The sequence below is a fragment of the Apostichopus japonicus genome, chromosome 7, assembly GCF_037975245.1.
Source record: "Apostichopus japonicus isolate 1M-3 chromosome 7, ASM3797524v1, whole genome shotgun sequence".
Classification (NCBI taxonomy): Eukaryota; Metazoa; Echinodermata; class Holothuroidea; order Aspidochirotida; family Stichopodidae; genus Apostichopus; species Apostichopus japonicus.
The window spans coordinates 22,197,376-22,211,524 of record NC_092567.1 but is presented as its reverse complement, the minus strand read 5'-3'; the positions used below and the strand labels follow the sequence as shown (position 1 = coordinate 22,211,524).

The 14,149-nt window shown below is 36.9% G+C and overlaps 1 protein-coding gene across 4 annotated transcripts in view; it reads right to left on the bottom strand.

The window, feature by feature from the left end:
- Positions 1-11,778: 11,778 nt before the first annotated feature.
- Positions 11,779-14,149, bottom strand: part of LOC139969759 (uncharacterized) — a 23,394-nt gene continuing 21,023 nt past the window's right edge. For all 4 annotated transcript variants that reach the window (XM_071974989.1, XM_071974988.1, XM_071974987.1 and 1 more), the window contains exon 7: positions 11,779-14,149. This exon is cut by the window's right edge and continues 428 nt beyond it. The gene's annotated coding sequence lies outside the window, so the exon portion shown is untranslated.

Below are 14,149 nucleotides of genomic sequence, written 5' to 3'. Positions count from 1 at the left end.
TCTTATAAGTTCATGAGACCAAGTAAACAATTTTAATCAAATTGTTTGTGGAAGTTGGGCGAGTAAGTTTCAGTGCATTGAGACAAAGATTCGCATTATGGTCACGTGGATTATGTAAATGTTCACAATAATGATAGTAATGGGAAACAACAAATTACAATAATAAAAAATTATAATACGTACAACATATTCAGGTCCTCAATTATTTCATTCATGATCAAGGTAGCGTTCGATGAAACACGCTGGGAATGTAGACTCGAAGTAGTGTATTGGATGCGCATGCCTATACGTGCGCGAAAGTAATAGGATGCGCATCCAATACACTAATTCGAGTCTACATTCCCAGCGTGTCTCATCAAACGCTACCTCATCATGAATGAAATTTACTACCTAATTATACTATCAAATTAAAAACAAAGCTATGATTAATGACACTGATGACGTCATAAACGAAGTGTCTCTTTTAATGTGCCGGCGGTTTTTCGTTTCCCTCGTCACTCAAAGCACCAATAGGAAACGAATATCACGTGATCGACTGATAGCCTACCACAGTTCATGCCCATTGTGCAACCTAACCAGTCGTTTTTCATCATGAATACTCACAGACGATTATAACTATTAATATTGCGTTTGCTATGAGTTCAATTCAAACTACCACTCCTTTGGGACCAAAGCTGACGAATAGAACAATACCAATCTTTAGCCAAGAAGTTCTCCTCACAGATATATTGCCACTATTTTAACTTTCAATTAGAACATATAGACATATCGAAGGTTCGATAAGTTATTTTCACAACGATGACTTTTATACGTAATGGACTGCTGAAAGAATTTGTTTTGTATTTATAAAGTGCTGGTGGCATTTTAATATTATTTATTAAAATGATAATAACTAATAACTCTTTACAAGATAAAGGAAAACTTATTGGTCAGTCTGACTGGGTTCCTATATAGTTTACCACATAAAAAAATGACATGGATGTTATAAATTAACATTTTGTCAAGAGAGAAATATGATGCTACATCTCATCTCAATTAATATGCTATGTTTGTTGATAGGGAAGCACAAATAGGGTCAGTTCACGAGGTAGAAACGGAACCTTATAACGACAAGTTTATTACTTCATTTTGGCCGAGAGGGGCACACTAGACATGATGCGTGACAGCATCAAATATTGCTTGTGCTACGCTAGTTGTATCCCCCCACGTACCACCCCCCCCCCGCTCCGGGAAATAAGTAAAATAAATGATTCAAACAAACAACATTTATCTTTCTCCTGAATTATAAGTTTAACTGTAAATGTGTTGTTAAATAAATCAGCTGGCAGTAGTATTAAACCGTGTGACCAGAAACGACGAAATTCGTTCTGCTCGAATGAAGTTGCTATATCCTTTATTACGATAAATATTTTCTGAGCACTTTTGACGGTTTAGATTTAATATCAAGTTTAATAAACCAATGGAATCCGACAGTTTGATGGTCTGAACATATTAGACCATTTCCATTCATCTCCCATGGCCGTGTGGTCAGTCGGGATTTAAGAAAGTTTAACAGACTGGACACCGCATACGTTTAATAGCGAACTGGCAAGAAATCAATGGCTTAGACCTCCACGATTTGTGTTTTGGCTACCGGAGAGTGGATAAACAAAAATAGAGCGATCGAATTTCATTTTTCATAATTTTTTTTCTCTTGTAAGCCCGAGATGGTATCCCATATTGTCTGTTTGATGTTTCGCTAACTTGTTTACATGTATTCGAAGTTTCTTCATGTCACGACCCCGGGCGGGAGAGGAGTGCTTCGCCTGCCGTGCGTGCCGGTTGCCACACGCTGGGTCTGACCGCCTCATGGAGCGAAGCCATTATCCGCGAAGCGAGACTGGTGTAAGATCAGTCTAGGCAGATACAAACTGCTGATTGCACGCTAGATGTTCCTTGGTATCCAAATGCTTTACACGGGATTACAAACGCAAAAACTAAACTACTTGTAAAAAAGTTGTTGCTAATTATACATTTGTTCTCGGTTTCTATGTAGTTCACATGCATTGTCAACAGATTGCGTGGTTGTGTTGTTTAATACTGTGCGTTAATTACGTTCACGTTATGTTAGCCCGTGGAAGGCAGAAAAGAATGGGTTAAGGGAGTTTGGGTAACCAATGAGAGAGAGAGAGCCAGCCAATGCCGCTTAGATGAATCAATGACACATTTCCTGTAAAATGCAGACGAAAGAGACACTAAGGGCGCAAGGCCTCAGCGTTAATCCAGTTGGGGGGGGGGGGGTCTTAGCGTATTCAAGGCGACTAGGCACGGGTTACAGTGCGTAATTGTCAACAGCAAATACAAAAATGAACGACTGTGGTGATTAATGTGACGACGAAATCTGGCTGATTCTGTGGTGTATACATAATGGTGATATTCAGCGTTATGCAGGGGGCGCTATCATATATGCAGTTTCGCGGATCGAGAAAAGACCGATATGACAACGCCCTCTATTGACTTAGGGCGTGGCTAGAGATCCCCATACGTAGGACACCCAACTTTTTGAACGATTACATATTTTAAAAGCTCGGCGGAACGATTGCGACCGATATCGTCGGTGCAACGGCTGATGGTGACGTCATTTTGTCCGTCACTAGATTGGTGGGAGTCGTTGACCGGTGTTACGTTGACCAATGGGTTCCGTGTATGTGACGTTACTGTGGTCATTCTCTACATACCGTTCGATCAAATATGTAGCAGGTGTGTGGAAGAATGTACAGAGTTGCAAGTCGCATTGAGCAACGCTGTACCTTACACGTAAATGTGTGAGTTGTATATAACTAGTATGAACAACATGCGACGTGTGACGTGGTTGTAACTAGTTGAAAACTCTACAGATGTTGTGTATTTCTCCTTTGCATTAAATGAAGCTTCTGGGGAAACCGACTTCACGGTGGTGTATATTTTTTACTCTCCAGTCCCTTTGATTAAAGGGACCTTTGATACTTGATTGTGACGGATTATTAAAAGTTCAGTTATATTTATAAGATCATGATTAATGGACAACTGCAAATCAAACTAATATTAGGCTACCGATATGGATATACTGGTGATGTAGGAAAATTATGATTTGATGAATATTTCAGCGATATCCCAAACATAATTTCGTGAATTCCTGTCACATGTATACCATTCCTCGTGACACCACTAAATTCCCCCCGAAAGCCTCAAAATGTGCACTTTTGCGACCCCGATTTTCGACCAGAGTTATAAGAGAAAATGGATTGTCAATGAATGACCCCACGCGCTGTACTTTCCTCTCCCTTATATGCTTTTGCCCCTGCGGCAAATTCTCTACATATCTGCCTACACCCCTTGTACCTCCGGAGTGTTAACTATAGAGGGTACGTAGAGTCACGGGCCAGATCCCGCGGGATCAACTCGGTAAGACGATCTTAGTACGTTAGAGTGTCACCAGCCGTTTTCTTTAATGGAAAAACGGCATGTGTTCAAACCTTCGGGCAAGTTTCGTGAGATTTGGAAACGACGGTAGCTTTTTAGTTCCATTCAGTGTCAAGTGTAAGAAGAAGGGGATAAAAGTACGTGAATCGGCAAGTATCATATCGAAATATGAAAAATGTTACACGTTATGAGTAAAATTGCTCACTGATCGAAGAAACAGAATAATGCATTACTTTCTTCTAATTGAATAATTTTGTTTTTCAAGGATACGTGATCGTAAAATTGCAAGTTCCAATTATTGTTGCTCTGTTGATCATACAATTCAACAAGAACTGTTTCTGTATAAAATAAAATAAAAATTTCTCCCGCTGTAGAAGGTAATTGTATAGTATAACATCAAGTAACTCAAAGTGCTATTACTTATCACCAAAACATCACCGAGCAAGTATGGTACGACCTAAGTGAACATGTTCTGTAAGCACTACCGTAGATTTATTTTTAAAAAGGTATATTTGCGATAACACCGTTTCCCACTATGTTGTGTTCATGACAAAATTTACAACTTTTCTTTTTTCGAATCATATTCGAACGAGATATTCTTGTATCTAAGAACTCATCAAATTTGTCAGGGCGTGACCCCTTTGGGATGAGATGAGAGGCAGAACTGTCTCCAAAGTAATGTCAGGTAACTTTTAAGCAGGTGCAAAGTTGTTACCAGTTTTAATCTCACACGATGGACGACGACTTGTATTAACGGACCACACGTGAGTTATTATCGGGAACCAAATGAAAGATAAAACCGTTCGACACCTTGTATTACATGTCACATGAACCATTTTCGAAGCCATCCTATTTTTACAATTTTTAAAACAATAGAATATGTTTGTTTTGTTTTGTTCTCTTCTTAAGCATCATATTTCTTTCTCTATATGATTCCCCCCCCCCTTTTCACCCCCCTTGAATTTTGGTGAGATTCAAATTAAATATTAACTTAAACGCAAAATTAATGTTGATTTGTTGTAGACTGTTACAGAATCCTGTTATCAGTCCGTGTTGTACAATAAATATAATACAAATTTGTCAAGGACAAATGTTGTTGTATTTCATACAAGGGTGCTCTGCTGTATACATAAAATTAACAGAATTTGTTTTAGCTCAGCTATCATTCGTTGGCATTCGTTGGCATTCGTTCGGTCGTTCATTCGTTTGGTCGTTCGGTCGTTCGGTCGTTCGTTCGTTCGTTTATTCGTCCCTTCGTTCATTCGTTCATTCTTTTGTTCGTTCATTGGTACATTCGTTCATTCGTTCATTCGTTCGTTCGTTCGTTCGTTCGTTCGTTCGTTCGTTCGTTCGTTCGTTCGTTCGCTCGTTCGCTCGTTCGTTCATTCGTTTAGTCGTTCAGTGAACGTGAACGCGTGAACCTGGACCCAGGGAAGTGGTCATGTTCTTCCCAATTAAATATAAAAAAAAGACTTCGACTACACGTTAATTTTTGACGACTGAAGTTCTGAGATTTAAGTCTTTACCGACCACATTATGCAGAACAAAATATGGTGAATTTTCGTCAAGGAAAATGTTGCAATTTGAAAATTAATCATAAGTATTATCCACCATTTGAACAGTAACAGTGATATATTTATCATAAAATATTGTTCACTTTGTGAACAGTAATAGTTTTATATTAATCATATAATATTGTTCACTTATTGAACAGTAACCGTGATAAATTTATCTCAAGTATTATACCCCCTTTTGAACAGAAACATTGATGTAGTTATCATATTAAAGTATGATCCTCCAATCATATTCGGACAGTAAACATTGATATATTTTTCAGGTGTAGTATGTACATTTTGAACACTACTATTTTTTTTTATGTATTTATGACGATATTGTAAGATATGTCATCGTTGAAATTTCAAAATTCGAAAATGATTTTTTTATTTTTTATTATTATTATTATTTTTTTTTAAATATTTTTTAAAGGTAAAGACTTGAACGAGTTTATAGTTAGTTAAACGTTATTTGGATGCTCACGAAGACCAGTATCCGTCCAGTCGGTTACAGAGACGGGGGTAAGAGGCATGAATTTAATTTACACAGCTATGGTGTGATTTGTATCCTACTGTGCTGATTACACATCAATTCCATATACATGTTTTGGGGGGAAGGTGAACCCGTCTAACACATAGGCGAGGAATGTTGAATTAAAATATTTTCGGAAGGTTCGACCGGGGCTAAATCGATAAAGCAACTGTTCGACACCCGTTCACCCATTGACGTTAATTGATAAAGAGTCAACGGAATATTTACTGAGCAGCGTGACAACGCCGCTCTAATTACGTGATGGAGATTTAACACATACATATATATTTACACATACAGGTAGATACATGGCCATACAGAGTAAAGGGCAGAAATAAACGGTAGCTCTAACGTGCCATTACAGTAAACTAAGTCTTAATATGACGCAGATCTGTAAAGTTTGATTACTCTTAAAACGTTCCCCGTCCAAATGGTCCTTTAGCTGTTTGAATATTTATTTATTTATTTAATTATTTATTTATTTATTTGTTTGTTTTTTCTTAAATCACGTCATTCTCCTTCATCAAGCTTAGAGACTCTAGTTTTTTAACAAGCTATTTAAATATTTTGTGAAAAATGATTGCGTATGAAAGTTACACAAATTCGTCGATATTTACAGTAGCTATTTTTTTTATGTGTGGCTATTTTGCAGCTCAAAAATAATGAAGAATAATTTAAAGAGGTAGTATATTTCAAAAATGTTCCATATTCTTTGGTAATATATTCTTTCTCAATGGCTAGCTCGCGGTCATATACATTACATTGAATCAGCAGTATCATACAGTATCTATATATATATATTAATTTCCTGTTAACGAAACCAGTGTGTGTCTCATATATAAAACAAGCGAATTTACAATGATTTTAATAATTATATAATTCAGCCCATTATTATGATAATTGAATTATATAGTTCAAGCCCTACTAACTTACTGAAACACACACACCTAGAAACAGACCCACCCAAACACACACGAACACCCAAGAAACAAGCTGTAACGATAAAAGCGTGCCCTGTCTTTAAACCTAAAGAGGCGAAAGAAGTTCGCGGGCACTAATTTAAACTAATAATTTGCTCCTTCCAAACTCAATTATCTCTTTCTTTGTTATTTAGTTGGGTATTCCCCCATTTAACTATTTGTCCACCTATATGGCCTAGCAGGCGTAATTACTTAACAAGGCTTCACGCTTTCCCGTTCCGTTTTGCATTTCGATTAAATCACGTGACTTTATGTCGATTCAGTTTGCATACTCATTAAGCCAATCCGGTATCTACCATGGAGTTAAAATTAAATGCTTCTTTTTCGGGAATTACACTCAAAGTATTTAATTTAGGCGGGGATCCCCCGGTTTACAGACAATCTATTTGATAGCTTATTAAGTTAATACTTCTGTCTGTATCTAAAAAAAATTGACGTAACTTTTAAACTTATTAATTTCATTCATCCTGATTCATTCATATATCGGAGATCAACGTTTACTGTCACTATACGTCAAACGTCTATAATGAGGGTACAACAGCATGAGCACGAGTACAAGTAGAATATACCTTGGTATGAGTACACGTACAACAGCATTAATATGAGTATGAGTACAATAGCATGAGTATGAGTACAACAGTATGAGCACAAGTACAACAGCATGAGTATGAGTACAAGTACAATATACCTTGGTATGAGTACACGTACAGTAGCATGAGTTTATATGAGTACAATAGCATGAGTATGATACAACATCATGAGCACAAGTACAATAGCATGAGTACAAGTAGAATATACCTTGGTATGAGCACACGTACAATAGCATGAGTATATATGAGTACAATAGCATGAGTATGATATAACAGCATCAGCACGAGTACAACAGCCTGAGTATGAGTACAACTGCAGGGGTTCGAGTACAAGAGCATACGTACAATCGATATATCAGCCTTCTACCTTCCCTGATCAAACCAGAGTATTGTAGCCTATATAGTAAAAGTGAACAATATTGTATAACACATTGGTAACGTCACATGTAGCAGGCCGGTTACACAACACCGCGCACTATTTGGTTGGCAAGGAAAGGGCGTATATGAATCATAACCGGTTGAAAATAAATTAAACTCTAGAAATGTTGTAGGAGGAATATTATATTATTTGCTCCAGACCGACAGAGCAACAGAAAAACGCCCCGGAAAATGACTGCACAGCCAAATTTTCTGGAATCTGGAATGGGATGGTACAGTAGGGATATGAGGGGGGGGAGGGGAGGTGGTATACGATCCGGTGTTAGGGGGGGGGGGGTTGAAACAAACCAACCGAATGTCAATCAGAAGGAGATAACATTTGACCAGACGCCATCTTAAAGAGTTTCTGTCGCGGGATGAACTTTAAATTAACGTTTAATGAATAGTGTAATTCCGTTCAATATTTTTTAAATACGAACCTTCTTCATTTACATGCCAACTGTTGTTACGCCAACTTGTTTTTTGCATCTTTTCCACAAGATGATGCATGCAACAACACGAGACAAGAATTTATGTTTACTCTACACCCCCCCCCCCCTCCTCTCTCTCCATTTACTCCTTTCTATATATTAGTCGACACATATTTATGTCACTTTAATTGAGCGTTATTCATACACTAAAGAGATTCTTCATAACCTCCTTTCCAAATTTCACGCTCGTTATATTTCTTTCATTCCCACTTAAGACTTTTCATTCACAAGATCATTAAAGCTGCGATGTGTTATGTTGTTGTGTTGGGTTGGGATCTTTGTGTGTCTCCGACCATAACATGTAATAATGATGTATGGTTGGATAGAACAAAGGTATCTATTTGGTTTAGAATGACTTGGCTTTCTCCTTATTTGGCAAGTTGCTAAATGTCTATTCTAAAACATAGATTTTAGTGTAGTTAAAGTAATAGAGTGTATGCTTAGATAAAATGATCAGGGATAATGGAAGAGTGGGAGGGAGCTTTGAGGAGCTTTAACGGCATCTTACCTCAAATTTGACTCAAACCTTTCAGACGAAATGGACCTTCTGTGCATGAATTCCGTACCATCAATTCCAGTATTTGAATGCTCCCTGCAATAACAGGTCACAATTTCAAGTACGTTTCTATCTTTAATTTGCTCTCCCCAAATGGAACTTTTAATTAAAAATAGGGAAACGGGGTACTTATATTACCAAAAAGAGCAACTCGTGAAAAAGGGCACTTTTGCGGGGCACGTGTCCCTCTGCCCCCCCCTCCCCCACACCCAACTTAACTCTCCGTTGAAGAATTTCTGGGAACTTCATATTGCGGTATACATTCCATACATTCTATAGCTTTAAGTTTGCCTATATAACCTATACAATTAGCAATGTCATTATATTCTACAACACTATTCCACGGTATACGGGCGATGACTGTACTATAGGACAAATCTGAAAACTAACAACAAAACACACAGAACAATGTGGGTTGAGATAGCCTAACAGGATGTAGCTAATAAGAGAGAGGATGTAGGCCCAGGAAACTCACGCCTCCCGGGAATATCAACGTAGACAGCTAAAACGTCTCATTCACCACTGTACAAAAAAAACGTCCCCGATTTTTTTTATATTTTATATAACGTGTGACTTGTTTACCAGTCTTTTTAACGGTGTAGTCAAAAACATCATTTTGGCAAATATTGTGAACCCATTTGTTTTTTGCTTTTTGCTTAATTCGATTTACAATTTTAAAGGTAAACAATAAAGAAAACTGAAAATGAACTTTAGGATTTTTTTTTTATCATCGTCATCATCGTAATCATTATAATAATTATTATTATAGATTTATTTCAATTTGTTATAGGTTATAAAGTTATTATTATGTACAGCATTGTTTATATATTTAGTGCATTGACTTAATTACAATTTGGTTTTGCTTCAAGTTTTGCTAAGTGACAGAACATCTTTAAAACACAGTTCCCAGAAAGCCACGTTTTAAAAATTAGAAGAAAAATAAATATGAGAATGTCAAGAGAAAAAACTAATACTTCGAATTGAGAGAGGAAAAGATCTTTACAAATTCAGACGTGATTAAATGAATAATAAACAGAGGTATCATCTATGTCGGTTATAACACTTATACAGATCCAATAGGGACGTATTATAGTTCAGTTTAGATCCGAGTACAAGTCTGTGCTCGATTCCAACTATTTCGAGTTTGAGACAAGTCCTATCTATAGGAGTGTTTTCTATGGAGTGTTAGCTCAGTGGTTAACGCCGATGTCTTTCAATCATAAGGTCCCGAGTTCGAGTCATTCCAAGATTAATGTCGTCTAGTTACAGAGTTGTTGACCATTGACAATTCATAATCATGGAAGTTAAATATGAATCTAAGAGACTGACTTCGGTCAGTTTGCAGCTTTGATAAGCCAATGATGGCTTCGCGAGTTCCTGCTTGCAGGAGGATCTAAAATTTATACATACATACACGCATAGTCCAGAACAGGCCGATTACAAGACAATTCTGTGTAAAGAACAAGACCCTTTGAACCCTCCCCCACCTGTTCCCCTTTATTTCCATTGGAGGTACAGGTGGGGGGAGGGGAGTGGGAGGGGGAGTGCTAGTCATATCAGTACCGAAAAGGACCGGACATGTATTCTTGAAAGTTTGTGTTCGAAACAATCAGTTCAGAATGCTTTCTTTTAAAAAATAGCAGTACATTTCTTTTTGTATTTATGAAAGAGCATCATATTCTCAACATAGCACTGGTGATCATTTTCAGGCAATTCCTACTCAGTGTTATTGAGATACCAACATTTGAAGTTCACAGGTTTGGTACCAAATGTAAACATGAAATTAATTTAGGTGCGAGATCATAGAAACACACAGGTACATACAAATTGTACGTACGCTAGAATTCAATGCAAATTTCACAAGTATGCTAAGAAATATGTTCCTCTTTCAGCAGTCAAAATGAAAAGTAATTGTTCATATGGATCATCCTTTGAAATCTTCCGAAATTATAATGTTTCTGAATAATGGATGACGTCACTCTAAAGAGCGATCATGGTTTCGATCCAATCAGGGAGTTTATGTGTAGATAATACATAGTTCATATGTGTATGCTTTACATACAGTAGTCGTTTATATAGTATTTCTGAAAATATCTTGGTTTCACTTCGTAAGGTCATTTTCGTTTGTAAAATCGTCCTATTAAAAATTAAAGAAAATTTGAAAGGATCCTTTAAGTGTAAAATATTACTCCTTATTTAAATAAAATTTCCAAAACAATGTAGGAATGATAAAGAAACTTAGAAAGGTTGTACAAACTATACAGAAAAGCTATAAGAGGGTTCGATATTGAAGAGGGGGCTATATGAGAATGAGTTCGCTTTCATCTCCATTCTCTCAATAATAGTTTGCCTTCATCATGCATGGCCATGGTAGAGCAAAATCACAAGACAGGAACCTGTGCACACGAACAACCACGCGCAATTGCTTTTCAACATTCTATCGAAAGAAGTTATAGGAAATATTATCTTAGCCTAATGGTCAAAAAATTATCATGTACTACTGATGTTGGAAACAATGACCATTTTACATAAATATAGGCGAAGGATCTATCAGTAAACATTTGTATTGCTGTTTATTCGACATTAACGAAGGGAATGTTTAACAGTAAATCGTTTTTCAGTTTTTGTAGCCGATGTTTGGCAGAGTGTCTAATAGTTTATCGTCTCTGCGATAGAAAATGTTAATATGGTGAAAATACAGTGGATCTTTTAACTTTGAGCAAATGTGACCATTATTTGACTCTTCTAGCATATTTGGAACCAATATAGTTTTGTGATCTTTAACCATAAAGGTGTTAAAAACAAACTAAAAATTATGTCAACGTCTAGAAAGGCAATGCAATGTGACCAATCGTGGCGTGCGGATGACGATAGGGGGTGGCCGTACGAGACAACACCACCCTGCCCCCTCACCAACCCTAGCCGCCCCATGCCCCCGTTATTTCCTCTGTTAGTATGCAGTACACATTGTTCTTCTTGCCCTGTGAAGAACATACCCCACCCCATCTCGTGAGACGATGGCACTGTACAGTTGTCGTTCCCCACACAAAGCTGGTTGATGACCACATTGTGCGTGACGTAAGGAGAGATGAGCCCAATGGAGGACAACGTCATCGTAGGCAAAATTTGATGATTGCTCTCGATAGTATAAGATGATCTATATAGAATCTATAATGTAGTATATATCACGTCATAGAAGAAGACAGACTCGTATAGACTCAGTTTTCATGCATAGTGCAATTTATTGTGATTACAAAAAGGGTGGCGTGCTTTACAATCAGTGTGTAAACAACTTTGTACAGATCAGAGCAAATGACCGACAACATTTTACATTCATTTACTTATCTTTTTGTTTCTTAGACAAACTACTGTCTACATATAACATTACACGGTTTTAGTAGACACAACAACAGCTATACTGTCGGGATTTAACTTGACGGTTTTCTTTCGATTACTGTATCAAACATTGGCCTGTAGATATATCGCGATGTTTAATAATACACCGGTTTAATTCCTTAATTTCTATCTCTTTAACCAGCTATATACTAACACCAGACTTATTATACTGCAACCCTTCCTTATTACCTTACTGTCCTATTCAACCTACACGACTAAAGTCACTAAAACACATTTGTAACAAGATCCTCTCTATTGATATCGCTTAACTAGTACACAGTATACCGTACCGTACCATTTGGTACCGGCTCCTCGATATCACGTGATGTCCCATGCCATTATACCATAATACAACTGACCATAACGAATCGAAACATACGCTATCTTACCTTATGATATGGTACCGTATCCTTCAGCTATTTCGACATCACATTATCCCATACCATCCCACACAATACCACAACTGACCATACCGAATCGAAACATACTGTACTCGTCCTATACGAGTCCATACCCATAACGTACCATGCCATCAAATAACGTCCGACACCGTATTATATATAGTTTACAGGCCATGTCATGACATTTAGACCTTCCACTTGAATCTTGTATGGATATAAAAATGAAGACCAGGGAACAGTCAACGTGGTCAAGATGATGTGTATATCGTTAAAAAGAACTTTTTTTAATTTTTTTTTATTTGAACAAGTATAATTCTTAATATTGAAAACTTTAAGAGTTTAACCCTGTTACATATTCTAAGACACATCCTTTAATCATTAACATGAATAATACAGAAAAAGGGTGTGTGTGTGTCGCTATAAACGTGTTTTATTTTGTGTTTGTGTGTTACCATGAGAACTACAGTAAACTTCGAACCGAGAATATACATACCTGTCTCGTTTATGACATTAATACCTAATATAATAAAAAAAAAAAAATGCATCATAAATTTGATAATTCCGGCCCCACAATGTTTCTAGTTTGGCTATTAGACTATTTGACAGAATGTTTCATACATGAGAATTTCCCCCTCCCCACCCCCGAAAAAATAATTTGAATGAAATTTGAATGAAATAGCGATCTCAAAGAGGTAAGACCAACAATATGTACGTGCGGTTATCATTATCTCAAGTTTTTCACGTTAATTATTCAAAAAACACGGGTAGAGATTGTTTGGCGTTTCTGTGATATACATTAGCCTGTCTGTTTATATTCACCATTTGGGAACATCCAACAATTTCTGCTGGTGAAATTTATAGTTACAAGTGTGCACTATTCACCTTTAATTTTCGCAAAGAAATATATCTTTATCGTTGGTGGAATATCATCATTTTTCGTGCGCTACCATTCTTACCCTAGAATTTGAAAAATATGTAAAACATAAATCGGGTAACCGCGAAATTGAACCGATTGTAGCAATATACAAAATGTCGGGTACCTTTGAAATTAAACTGACCATATGTATACTCCACGATAACACAGCTATCGGTGTTACGCAAACATAATGGGCTGACAATGGTGATAATGTTTTTAGCACATTTCGTTAAAAAATATGATATATCGACACACTTTTCATGACAATATTAGTTTATGGGAAACTGAAGATAGGGGCAGTAATAGTAACTCCACATTGAAGTAAATTCACTGTCTATTCGTTTTATTGATTTATTTATTTCATATTCTTGCCAAGGATTTATCTTTATACAGTTTCGTCTACAGCAGACTGTCTCCCCCACAAGGAAAATCTGAAATTAACAAGTTATGAGAAATGAATAGGTTTTATCCTGATAATTTATGGGAAAGTATATAAGTATGAAAGGTGAGGACTTAAGAATATCAACTTCCGATCAAATTGGTCAATCGATCGATTTAGGTTACCGTCAGTAATACACCCTGTGTAGTATTTATGTGATAATAGCCATGCAGTATAAAACCAAATAGCGGAAACGCGTATTACAAAAATCTGATCCAGTAGGGATTCTCGATAGATGGTCCACGAGCCATATCCGGCCCGCGAAAGATTTAAATCCGGCCTGCGACAAAGGATTAGGTCCACAAGCTGTCACTAATTGGTATATGCGAGTCTTTAAGTCATTAGACATCCTAGCGGCCTATCCCGTACATTTGCTCAAGTTGGGTGTAGTGAGAGAAGTGCATTCCCTTCATTTCCCTGGGTTTAACCAATGATTT